The following is an 11,214-nucleotide window of genomic DNA, read 5'->3' as shown; positions in this document are numbered from 1 at the left end:
AAATTCTCACGTGTAATAAAATTTTAGGAAACAAAAGAGCCAGTTAGGTCACTACTTTATGATCAAAATAGTTATTTATATATCACCAAAGACTACTTTTCAAAATTAGTTTTGCCCACTTCAGAATGTTTGAATAATTTGAGTAATGTTATAGTTTAAAAAAAAAAAAAAAACACTTTAGTTTTTGGAAAACGGTGAAGGTGAACAGCTCCACATTATAACTTAACCTGTTTTAATAATTGTATTAAAAGATCAAAATGTCGCTAAATAACATTTCGAGCAGTTGTTTGAGTTCCAGAGTATTTATGTCATTGTCAAAATGTCACTAGCTCGGAAAAACGATAGTAATATTAAAACGTTTATAAAAGGCTTACGAAATGTTGAATCCAAAATTGTTTAGATATCAAGAACAGAGTGGAGTTTCTTGTCTGATTAATTTCTTATTAGAAATATGAGATTCCTTGGATCCGTTAATTAAATAAATAATAAAATAATAATAAAAATTCGGTTTAATTAGTACTGATAATAGTTTAATAGCCTTAATCACTGACCATTAAGTTTCATAATATTCAGAAAGAATTTTTTAAGCTCCAATTATATGAGAATATCTAGTCACTAAGATATTAAACACTAACAAATGGACAGTAAAAAGTTTACGCCTCCCGCTAGTACAGCGGTATGTCTCCGGATTTATAACGCTAAAATCAGGGGCTCGATTCCCCTCGGTCGGCTGAGCAGATAGCCCGATGTGGCTTTGTAATAAGAAAAAACACAAAAGTTTACTGGGTCAGGATATGATAACATTCATATTACAGGTACTTCATCATCAGGATCTTAGATAGGAATTGAAATGTGAAACAAAAAATCCATTTTAATTTTTAAATAATAACTATACGCGTCTTTACTATTCCAAGTAGCATATAAATCTATTTTAAAAAGATTTTGCAAATTACAACGAAGAATTATACCCCTAGACCAACGAGCCGTGTCTATTAATACTATATTTAATCACAAAGCCAAACAATGAGCTATTTGCGCTATTCTCATCACATGTATCGAAATACTGAGCCAAAACAAAGACATTCGTCCATTTTCGGATGTGCAACTTAAAAAATTATTCAAGCCATTTAACTTTTATGTAAGTTGAATGACATTATTTTCAAAAATATGTAAGCATAACAATTGTGCTGCAATATATATAAATAAAATGATCCATAATTACTAAATATATATTCAGTCATTTATACTTTTTTATTATTATTATTGGAAATACAGGCATGTGAAAGAGAGGTAGCATGTATTTATAGCCTAAAGCAGCATCACTCTGAAAAACAAAATATGATTCAAAACCTATAAACATTATATTCAAAATATCACAGTTGTTCGTTACATGATTACATATATATAAATACATCAGTTACTTTTATACAGTTTTAGCAATGGTAAAAATGAACTGTCCAACGTTGGTCTTATTCCTTTCATATTATGAGATTTTTTTTTCCTTTTGTAATGTTTCTTAATATGGATATCTAAAAATTATTATTATAATAACGAATTAAGCCGAATGTTTTTGCAAATAATAAACTACCCCAGTAAAATACCGAGTAACTTTAGTTCGTTTTGAACGCCATATTTCTTTAAAACACACAATATTGCAGCAGTTAATTTACTCAAAATAATAAAACTTCATCTCAGAAGAGATCTATCTAAGTAGAAAATGTGTTTTACATTTTTATCTTTATAGAGCAGTACAATATGAGAAACTGCCAGGTAGAAGAAAATATCTTTTAAAATATAATTTGCAGATTTAATAACTGTTTGTTTGTTTGCTGAGCCACCAACATTTGACCATATTAATTTCTTTGAACTTATTTCCACTTTTTTCCGAGTTTGAACCCACTCTTAATCCGTTTATTTTTGTTCTTTCTTACTGAGAATATCATATAGAAGCATTGAAGAGAAAAAATCTGATATCATAACTACAAGATATTTTTTTTGTAAAATGTGTGTTTTCCAACTAATCAGAATATTTACTTGTGTTCTTCCAAACACTTGCATTATGAACTAAAGCTTCATACTTAAGGAAATTGTGTTGTTAGACTTAGGCTTCTTTCAGATGCTTTCTGAAAGGAGCTCATCTAGGTAATATGTTTTACCAGTGCCTACATCAATTCATCATGGTATTATAGCAATTCTGTTTGAAGAAGTGGTTTATTGTCACAGAAGTTAACATTTTCCTACTATCTTCTGGTGCAATTTTTTTCTTACCTCATCAAAGAATGAAATTATCACAAGTAGAAGTGCATAGAAGAATTTACTGTTGTTGTCTTCTCACTGAAAGGATTTTGCACCAGTGCAATTCTTGTTAAAAAGTAAAACTGGATGGAAGTTGCCTCAAGACTTGTTACATGCATATTCAGATGCATATTATAAATGCATTTTCAAATTTGGAAAAACGTTAACCTTATCATATGGAGCTTTTATTTCAAAATATTAATGAAGTGTTAAATGTTCAAACATTCTTTCCCTGTAGTACCACAAGGTGTTGTTAACTCTGACTTTTAGCCAACATTACTGTACACATGAGTACTATCTGTATATTCTTTAGAAAAAAATATTTTAGTTTCTGAATATTTGATTTTATTCAGTACTAGATTAATGTCAGATTATAAAACTTGTTGCTTTTGAATTTTATCATAGTCTTGGTATTAAGTTAAACATAAACATAATTCTTTATCAAAGTATTTGTTCTCTTTTGTTTTTTAAAATCTTTCACTTTTTTAGATAGTAAATTTTTTCAGTTTTTCTTTATTGAAACTTGTATGTTTATTCTACAAACATAATATTATTGGCACAAAATTTCCTCTTCAATCGTTTTTACCAAGGTAAATGTGTGCATGGTTTGCTTTATGATATTTTGTGTTTATCTTGTTTTTTCTGTATAAAGTTTTAATAATATCCTTCTGCTCACAATCTAAACTTTAAGAAAATGGTCATATAAAAAGTTAAAAGCTTGCATACTGATCTTGTACATTTTAGTTGGTGTATCTCATGTTGTTGAATGCTATCTTTGTAGAATGCTTTACATTATAGAAATTGATTTTTTGTTACCTATACATAATCTTTCTTTGCTTCTTTCATAGCAGGCCACATAACAATTGCTTTACAAAACATCCATACACCACTAGGTGAAGTTATCAGAAATTACATTTTCAAGTACTGTGAAGAATACTTGGTCTTTCATTCACCTGTTTTTGTTAGTATTTTAGTATTAACATGTACATCTGGCATTTGTACTGAAGTACTTGCAAACAGATTTCTACTTACGTACAGTCCTCGGAAATTAACATACTCTGAAACAAATAACTGTACATTTCTCTAAAACATACAATGTCAATTGGTATAACAATGTTAATAACATTGTTAATAATATCTTTTATGGTTTATTAAGTGAATCTCTTGTCATTTTGAATACTACATAGTTTACTCACCACATCAAGTAATTTTTTTACCTTTTTATATGTTGCAAGAAATGAATTGGCATTAGTGAAGAAAAGTTTTTGATTCAGAGCTAAGCATAATTACTGAACGCGAATCAGCATGTTGGCTTGATCTGTACCAAATGGAATATAAAGAAGTTGGTTAGTTAAGACTTAAGAAGATTAATTTTTTCTTGTCCAACTATTTGGTTTAGTTTTTTATTATGAAAATTATTCCTATAAATACAAATCTGATGAAACAAACATAACATTTCAACTGTTCAGATGTATTTTTGTTTTAAAAAAATGTCTATAAAGATTATACTTTGTCTTACTGGTATTATCACTGTGCTTTCTGCTTGCTAGACTAACTGCTGGACTATAACAGTTTTAACAACAAGCACAGTGTTGAAAACAAATTGAAGTGGATAGATAGTTAGACGGATAAATTTAGTTCTGTTCACTACAATAAAATTTGACACTGGATGCTACTGTGAAATTATACAAACTTTCTTCTGTACTTTTGCTATTATGTATTAATACTGTGTTGTAATAACTGTACATTATTGGTAATGATACTAGATTAATAGCAAGGCTTAGCTTAGCAAAGTGTACATTTTTGTCTTTGTCTTAAAAACTAGTATTTAGATTTTATAGAGATTATAAAAGTAAGTTTACTGACACTGAAATCTTGCTTTTAATATTTAATTCCCTCAATATATATTGTATTAAATTATTCCAACAAAATACAGTCATATTCTTAGTATTTTGTATGCTGTGAGCTGTAAATAATTTCTAGTCTTACTGTAGTTCTTAGTACGTTGTATTTTAATATGTATAAATAATTGTCTAACACTTTTACAAAATTAAATCTTTTACATTTGACTGTTTCCAAAGATTTAGAATGATTTAGTTGTGCATTGTATGTAGTTACTACAATTATATTGTTGTAGAGGGTATATTTATTTTGTTATTTATGTGCAGGTAACGTAATGACAAGAGCACACTCTTTGCCAAGCAGATTGTTAGCTTCATATAATGTACAAGGGAAAGCCGACAAGTTAATCCTGTAGATAACCTAAGACTTGTAAGAACCTTTATATTTGATAATGTAAGATTGTATGTATTGTGTATATTCATACAGTTAATCAATATGATTATTTTAATATGATGAGCTAAATTTCACTCTACAAAAGCAATGAATGTGGATGTTTTAATAATTCTACAGAATATGATGTTGTATTGGAGTGAAACATTAATTACTAAAATAATCATCCTATATAAGTTTCTGAAGTATTTAATTTATCTATATATTCTGGTCCTAGTAACAATTCTTGAACTTTAATACATAAATATTACAGGATGTTGATTGATGGTACAATTTTCACAGCAACATGGTTTATCTGACTTGTGAATAACTAAAAATTTCTAATATCTTATGATTATTTCAGCAGCAACAGTTGTGTGGAAATGAATTGCTGATATTATTTGGACTATGTTAAAAAACTTAAGTGCAATATGGTGTTCAAAAGCTATTACTGACTACAAAAGGTTATTCCCTTGGTCACTTAAAGAATGCTTTCACTTTTCTTTATTGATTGGTAATGCTCAATAATACACGTTCTAGCTTAACAACAGAACTGTCACTTAATTGTTCTCGAGCTAACTGTGGAAATTATATGTTTAATGCCCCATATTAATGTTGATTTGTTAGAGGTATTTTTATATTTTTGATAACTTCAATGTAACAGCAAAATAATTTAATTTAGAAATTTTATGAAACTGAGTAATAGCCAAAAGCAAAATAATTTTTTTTTAAATGATATTTCAGCTAAGCTTTAAGTTACATTTATGTATTAGGCCTAATGCTTAAATCAGACTACAGATAGACTTACTATTACTGACATTATAGGATCAGTGTTTAAAAAGTTTCAAGTGGTATTTTAAGACACACATTTTGTGTTGGAATGTCTACACTGTGTTTCCTTTGACCTAGAATACAGTGAAAAGGCTTGAGTGGTATTTAAGTCTCTTAGCGAATGCACACACACTTTTGTTCATGATAACATTTCATCTTTCTGCATAGTTTTTACTACAAATGTGGCAATTAAAAAGAAACATTCTACACAGATCAAATAAGTTAAAACAAGGTGCATTCTGTAGGTGCAGACAAATTCATTTCAGTTGAATTCTGTAATTTTTGTAAATCATTCAACAAGGGTTCCCTATCATTTTTGATGGTCTTTCATACTGGTTGTTATTAATATTAAACAGTTTTATTCACTTTCAATTTTCATTGGGTATAAATTTATAATTTTATTTTTTTAAACATACAGATTAGACAGTTCATGAGTGGTTTGAGTAACTTTTTAGTGAAAAATGGGGAAGAAAAGTTTTCTGAGCTAATAAGGCAAGATAAAATTTCCTAACTTTGAAATTGTGATTTAAGGCTATCTTTGTGGTTAAGCTTTTCGTGAATATTTTAAGAACTCAGGGTGAATGCATAATTAATGTTAACTTCTTATCATTGCAAGTTACCCACATGAAACAAAACATCAACCAAGTAATAAACATAGTTAATTAAATATAAATAATTGGCACAAGTAAATATATTTAAATATGAAATAATATCAGTTTAATTTGAAAACCATACACAACACTGGCAAAATGTTTGTGGCTCATACTTCATAATGCAGACCTTTGACTGAAATGTTTTTGTTCTGTAAATGAGATCAGCAATCCTGATCTATTTGGTTTCAGCAGAAATTCTGGCAATGTGGGATGTTTCAAGGGATTAGCCAAGGATAGTCCATGTCCAATAGGGTTCATGTGTGGTAATTGGCCAGGCCATGGCAGAGTTGTTATTTCATAACATTTTTACAGCTGTGGGGACATCTGTTTACTTATATGAAATTCAAATAATCTTAATAATGTATATTTGCTTATAAGGATTAGAATTATTGTTTCATCTGTTAGGTAATCTCGTTGTTAATTACATTTTTTACCATAATTGAAATATCTCGCTAGGCTTAACTGGGTATTGTCTGTAAATTAGAGTTGTTTGTAATGCTTGTATAGCAGGGAGCAGTTGTTAGTAAAGCATTTATTAAAATTATTATAAGTTTTAAACTCTGATGTGCAATTTATGAAGACCATCAAGAAAACAATTTTGTAGTAATACACACCTACATACTATTCTGCAAAACAGTTTGTTTTTTGTCATAAATGTATGTAGATACAGTAATCATCTAGAACATAATAAAGTGTTTAGTGTTGATTTTACAGGAAGTATGAGAATAAAATGATTTATAAATAATCACTTTAAATAGTGATAAAATGTTATTGAAAAGGAGAATGAGGAAAATATTTAATAGAGTAAAATGTCTTTTAATTAATTTTAAGGTAATAAAGTATAAAATGTAGTAAAATAATTTGCATTTAACTGAAAGAAAAAATTTATATGTACGTACTTATTTTAGGCTTTTAGATTCTTCGCTGGTGTAATTTTTTCTTTGTTAGGCATTTTTGTGTAATGTTGCATATTTTGACACATTTGCACAGTCATTAAAACAAGTTATGATTTTATGGCAGATTAGTTTTTAATATAATGTTGTAGTAATTTATCTTTGTAAAGCCCTCAAATGTCACTTGCATAACATTTTTAGACTTATTTTTCGTAGGTTATGAGTGGATCAAAGTTATGCATATCTTACTTGCTTAGAGTTGCATTTAAAATTTAATCAAATGATTATTAACTCTTTCACTATACCTCAGTCCATTTGACCTGAGTTTCCATACCATAACTTTTAATATGTTTTGTGTATTTTCACAATTTTGCAAACTTCCAGTAATCATTAAAAAACATAGGTAAATAAAACACCAAATTTTTAATGGAGTGTTTTAAAAATTTCTCTGGAGATATGGAAATGAAGTATTGAGTACTCCATGGGAAAGTGATTTTCATGTTAAAATTAAAAATACATTTCTTCATTTGAAAAATCTCAAATTTAATTTGTGTAATCTGTAAAACCTCCTGAATAAATTTCAAAAGCTTTTTTTTCTTCTTGCAATACTCTGTATTTAATGGTTTTTTTTACCTTTACAGAAAGTTGGTTAATTTGACTAACCTTGTAACCACTACAAAAAAATTGAAATCTAAATTATCTTTCTGATGTGATTTTAGATTATTATATGGAACTACATTTATATATCCTAAAGTTATAAATTGTTAACAGTATGCATCTGTATGAACTTAATTTTCATTGTTTTAGTGTCTTTGAATTATAATTCTTGGCATAAAATTTGTAAATGAGTTGGTGAACTTGGAACTCTTGTTCCTAGATGGAGAATTACATTATGCACAGGTTATATGCAAGTTCCTCATGAGCTTATCTTGTGAAAATGTTGTATTAGTTTTATTTATATTACCTTATTTAACCTGCAAATTTATAATTTTTTCACTTTAGTTATTAGTATTATAAAAGTGATGACTAGAGAATATACATGAAAATCAAGAAATATAATATCTACCTGGATATTCTCTTTTTACTAATGGTACTAGTACATTAAATGAGTTTTTATAGGATTAAATGTTTCAGAGGGCACAGAATAATAATATTGTAAAAAAACAGACAATGTTGTATAGTTATTACATTTTTTCTGGCTTTTTAACTATGCAACAAGAGCTGTTAATTTAACTAACCTTTTGATGTATTTCCCATAGGAATAAAGATTGAACTGGAAACAAAATAGACAGTTCTCTGTATAGAAAGTAGTTGAATGTAATGTTATTTGATAGAGTAAAACCTTGTCTTTCTGTTCATTATAAATAATATAGTTTTGAACATCAGAGAACTATTGATAATTTCTGAAAAAGAGGATATAACAGATGGGAATTCCTCATTTCTTTTTTAACGACTCTGTTACATTTTTCTTTTTAAAAAATGCCAGTTATATCTGAAAATGTTCTTCTGTATTATTTGTAACCAATAAAAACAGATTATTTCAATTTACTGAATGCAGTGGTTCCTTATGTGGGTGGAATTAACAGTTTGAACATTTTGTCCTTGTTATCTTCATTTGCCAGATTGGAACTCTGCCTAACCAATTATGCAAATTATTTCCTAGCTCTAATACGTTCTATTTTGTGTTAAGGGCAGTATTTTTTATTGCATATTATAATTTTAAAAAATGAGAATACTATTATTACTAAGATTTAAGTCTAGTTTCATATAGACTTGTATGAGTACAAAGAAAGATGATTAATTCAGAGGTAAATACTAAATTCCTCATTTTTATCTATGTTTTTCATTTATTTACTGTAAAGGTAACTAAAATGTCAAAATTAAAACCTATTGGCTCAGATTAGAAAACCTAAACAAATACTCATTCAGTACTTAAACAGCATGAGCATTTTCTGGTAATACAAACTGCCCAAATAGCTAGGTGCATATTCTGAGAGGATCCACGTGTGTAACTGTAAAGAAATGAAACTATATAAAAATTCTGTTAGTATATTTCGTATTTTTCTGTTAATTGCTAGTTACAAGGCTGATCAAATTGATGAAGGCAGATGCACTTAGTGTTCTGGTGTGAAAGTGACAGATAAAATATAAATTTGTACTGAAAATTTTTTAAAATATTTTTTGTGGGGTTTCAGCAGTTACATAAGTGAAATTTAAAATGTTTCAGGTTGAAGAAGTACCCTATCATAACATGAAAATCACTTTGCTCTCCAACTTAACAAAGGCTTTGTCAAATTACAGACAAATCTTTGGTAAAAGTACTTAATTTCAAAATCTGATATTTTATGTACAATAGATTGTGAAGTTCATTCATAGTTTGCCTAATTTTACCAAAATACTTTTAATAAATTAAGAGTTGTAGTTGTGTGGTTATGTAGTGTTATGAGGTTGGTCTGTATATAAAACACCAGAGGTAATGAGTGCAAATACCTTTTCTCTTTATTAACTGTGAGCAAATTGTTTAGATTCCATAGTGTGATACATTTCACATGGCTTGCACTAAAATAGCTCTTTCTTTCTTTAAAATTGGCCATGGCCACAATGAGGTTGTATGCTGAATCAAATTCCTTATCTTTCTCTTGGATATTACATTTCATCTGTTTCTTCTGAGATTTGTTGAAAAAGACATGTTCTGTTGTTTCTTTGTGTATGTATATAATATTGTATGCTGAGCAGTTTTTATTAAACAACGTAACTGTATATGTTCCCATATTTTCAGTAGATTGTTTCATAAGCTGAAGAAATTGCAGGGAATTTTGAGTTTCACACCCAGGGCATATTTTTGTTCAGGATATCAGTACTGATCTTCCTAATATAGAAGTTGGAAACTTCTTTTACAGTACCTGATTATGAAATGCATGCAGTTTTAAAAATAAGCCCCAACATATGTTACACAGGGTTCATTGAATATTAACCCTTAAATGGCAGCCATCATCAACTGATGACATAGGCTAAAAACAATAGTTGATAATCCCTTCATGCTGTAGTGACCATTCCCACTTGAAGTGTTGCACATGAGTCATTTTCTTAGTGTAAGTCATGGAACAGAAAAAGAAAGGTGCATCAGCTAAGGGAGTGAAGTGAAAACGTTTTTATGAAAAGATTAAATTGAAGTATTAGCACACAATAATTATTACAATGAAGAAGAAAACTTTTCATATTTTTCATAATCATCAAATTCAATTGTTTCATGCTTTGAAAATGATTTAGATAGTGAATCAGAATCCATAAGTAAATTAGATTCCATAAGTTAAGATGTCATCCATTTGGTAAGGTATCATGATTTTGATTCATTTATTCATTCTTTCGATGGTAGAAACACTGGACTCATAGGTAAAATTAGGCTCACAGTTGCTATATTTGACCAAGGTGTAATGAGTCATACTGTGTGAGAAACAAACAGATATTTTGAGTTTTGTAAATCCTTGAATTCCAAAGAAAGTGAAAGTAACACTCCCCCCTACTTCATGGGGTTGTAAATGGGAAGATACGACTACTGAGGAAATGTAAACTTTTTTGCTCTGGTGATGCTTATGCCACATGTAAAAAAGCATGTGTTGGCTGATTATTGGAAGAGTGATCGCCTTATAGGAAATTCAGTTTTTCCAAAATATGTTACTTAAGATTGATTCAGGGAGATTCTTAGATATTTGCTCTTTGCAAGTAATGAAGAACCAAATCCAAAGATCAATTATGGAAAGTTCAAGAAGTGTTTACAATAGTGAAGAATAAAGCTAAGGAATCTTTTTCTTCATTTCAAAAAGTAGTTATTTTTGAATTTCTGATTCTTTTTAAGGGTGGCATTATTTTCAAGCAATACATTCCAAGGAAGTGCCTTAGATTTGGAATAAAGATCTTTGTATTATGTGATTGTGAGACAGGAATTGTAATATATGGTTACCTATTCTGCAAGTGATGTAGATGCCCCCCAAAGATCTCCCGATTAGGATTTTCAGGATCAATTATCACGTAGTTGATGAAAGACTACCTTCAGAAAGGTCATATTATATACTGAAATTATTATGAGTCTGGGATTATGCAACTTTCTCTTTGAAGACTGGATTTTTGTGAAACAGCTAGAACTAATTGAAAGAACGTGTAAAGCTGCACTTCTGATGAAGAGAAATGTTGAGACCAAGAAGCAAGGGAATATTTTAGTACTTCAATGGAAAGATGAACGTCCTGTTACTTTACTTAGTACTATACATAAA

General features: G+C 28.9%; 1 protein-coding gene across 5 annotated transcripts in view; it reads left to right on the top strand.

Annotated features, from left to right (window-relative positions):
• The first annotated feature begins 323 nt into the window (after positions 1-323).
• LOC143232645 (uncharacterized) overlaps positions 324-11,214 on the top strand; it is a 50,718-nt gene continuing 39,827 nt past the window's right edge. For 2 of the 5 annotated variants that reach the window (XR_013017642.1, XM_076468299.1), the window contains exons 1-2: positions 324-1,138; positions 4,464-4,566. The gene's annotated coding sequence lies outside the window, so the exon portion shown is untranslated. Of the gene's footprint in view, positions 1,139-1,698; positions 1,771-3,700; positions 4,567-11,214 lie in introns of those variants that run through there. The other 3 variants (XM_076468301.1, XM_076468302.1, XM_076468300.1) reach the window with 3 other exon arrangements.

Source organism: Tachypleus tridentatus, chromosome 11 (genome assembly GCF_004210375.1).
Source record: "Tachypleus tridentatus isolate NWPU-2018 chromosome 11, ASM421037v1, whole genome shotgun sequence".
Classification (NCBI taxonomy): Eukaryota; Metazoa; Arthropoda; class Merostomata; order Xiphosura; family Limulidae; genus Tachypleus; species Tachypleus tridentatus.
Note: the sequence above shows the minus strand (reverse complement) of the source record. Positions and strands in the feature narration are given on the sequence as shown.